The following is a 2,616-nucleotide window of genomic DNA, read 5'->3' on the forward strand; positions in this document are numbered from 1 at the left end:
TTCAGGCATCCCTGACACGGCTCCATGGCCCTGCTGCTGCTCTTTTCTGCGTGCAGCCCTGCCAGGGCTAAAGCAAAGGGATCTCGGCTGCCCCTCGGAGCGAGGCTCGGGCAGGCACCAGTCACTTCCAGCTCACATTTTTAAGCCTTCCTTCTGTGGATGGCAGATTTCCATGCATGATCTTGATCTTTCTGGATAAGCACAGGACAGGGCCCTTGTCGTGGGCCTTGGCGCATTTGTGTTAAGCAGGTTTTGGGTAGGTGCCATGCACAGATGGGTACAAAACATTTCAGCTGTTCCCTTGTTGTTTGCTGCAACAAAGGGATGCAATAATTTCACTGAACCCTGCTGATTGATAGTGTAGAAAATGTTTCTCTTCTCTTTTAGCTGCCCTGGCCTTTTTTCTTTTTTTTTTTTTTAAGGCAGCATTATTCAAACAGGTTGGCTACTGACAACTGAGATCATGATGGCAAAAACAGTTTAAAAAAATATCATGAATTAATTATTTTCTCCCATGCTCGGCTGTATCACTTATCAGGCCTTCAATGGGAGCACTGGCCCAGCTCTCTTACCATGTGCACGCTAATGGCTTGCTCCTCTATTATCCCTTTTGATCAGACACAGGTGGACAACAAGGCCTCCTCCTCGTCTCTTGAAAAAGGTGCACACTGTTGTCAGGGTGATTATATCTAATTACATCCTGGTTAATTATCAGACATGAATAATTATAGCAGAACTACTCTCCTCCAGAGATAGGTGCATCTTCCAGATGTCACACGACGGTCTCCACAGGGCAATTTCCCGAGACCTTTTGTCGGGATGCGCCGGCTGCAGGAAGGGGCTGCGGGGGAACCGCTGAGACCTATCGGAGACCAAACAGTCCAGTGGTCTTCACTTGCCCTCCCTGACCTTACAGCTAACTGGGCTGGGTCGCTTTCTGTTATTTATACTGGTAATAGAGAGACACACCCCTACAGCCCCATTCAGTGCCTGTGTGGGGGCAGATGAACGAAGGAAAACATGTCCCCTGCCTGCTGCCACACAAACGCTGGCAGGCTGTCGGGCTGGCTACCCCCCAGCAGCTTGGGCACAGCCATGTCCCACCTCTGTCCCCTGTCCCCACGGCACTGCCCAGCTGAGCCCAGCACAGGAGGTCCCAGGCCCTTTTCAGGAAGCGGAAACCTTTTGTTTCCTGGCAGAGTCCTAACATGGGTCTAAAGCCCCAACAAGACTTCTTGTCACCTGAGTTATTGTGCTGGCTATCAGAGCTGAGACACTTCTTGTCTCTCCTGGTCCCATTTACTGGTTGATAGCTGATAGTTGGTAGATAGTTTCAGAGTATTATTCAGGCAAAACCTAAATAAGGAATAAATAGATACCATTTACATTAATAATAGCAATGCCTACCTCCAGTTAAATAAGTCTAGGGTTGGGAGAGCTGTCACTGCACGAGCTTGTGAGGTTAACTGAAATGCAACCAGTTCTCCTCAAAACATGAACCTGTCATCAAATGTGTTAGAGAGCCACCTATGGTGCAGATACTGAGGTGCCCGTTGTGCTGTGGGTATTCAGTACATAGCATTGCTCCCACTCTAGCGACATTTGCAAGAGCAATCCTAATGTGTCTTGATGGACTAGATCAGGTGGCAGCAATCATCTCAAACCCCATGTGTTCATATAGCCCACTCCACTGTCCTATAAGGTCTCCTCAGCCTGGCTCTGGTTGTTCTGTGAAAGATGTGAATATCTCTGACAACCTGAAAACAGCAAAATATTTTTTTTTAAAATTCATCTATTGGATTCAGTGTAACATATGAGTGCTTTCACTTCAAAGGCTACTCCAGAGTCTATACTGGGGACAAGAGCAATAAAGAAACAGTGGCACAAGAAACACCCTAGAAATTTATCTAAATAAATGCATGTTAAGCGTGCACAAGTTTATCAAATAATTTATATTAAACACACTTGAATATTTCATTTCATGCCATAATTGACTGGCTATGAAGAAACATCAGAGACTTCTGTCGTAAGTGTCTTCCTTGGTCCTTAACCCAAAATGTTACATCCTCACTGTCACTTAATGAAAAGAAAAAAAAAGGCATAAAAATAAAATAAAGTAAAAAAAAGTAAAAAAAATAGCTATCAGCTTCCAAGTTTCTTTAGTATAATTCTGACATTCTTTTTACAGTATAAATGTCAAGCCTTACTTTGAGTCTTAGTATGTTCTTGGGCTCAGAAGATACATCTACATTAACATTTGAGTTTGGATCTGAGGTGTGCTTTTGAATCATTTCTCCCCATGGTTGCCATGTACCACGCTTTGGTTCACACTGTGGAGTGTTCATTTCTATCTAGTGCATTTCCATTGGATGAAAATAAACCACAGTACGCACTCAAGGAGCGCGAGCGACGAGTTGCTGCTGCTGAATGTTCGTTCTGTGGGATCAGAGTAGTCTAATCCAGTGTAAAATCCCCGAAGGCACATAGCACGGGCGGTGGGTCCCCAGCACCAGCCGTTCACTCCGCAAGCCCACTCCTATCATGACAAACCACTTGCTGCTACAGGCTTAGCAACTGATGTCTGGTGGCATCGATGCCAATGATACGTGTGCAAAA

Source organism: Gymnogyps californianus, chromosome 3 (assembly GCF_018139145.2).
Source record: "Gymnogyps californianus isolate 813 chromosome 3, ASM1813914v2, whole genome shotgun sequence".
NCBI lineage: Eukaryota > Metazoa > Chordata > Aves > Accipitriformes > Cathartidae > Gymnogyps > Gymnogyps californianus.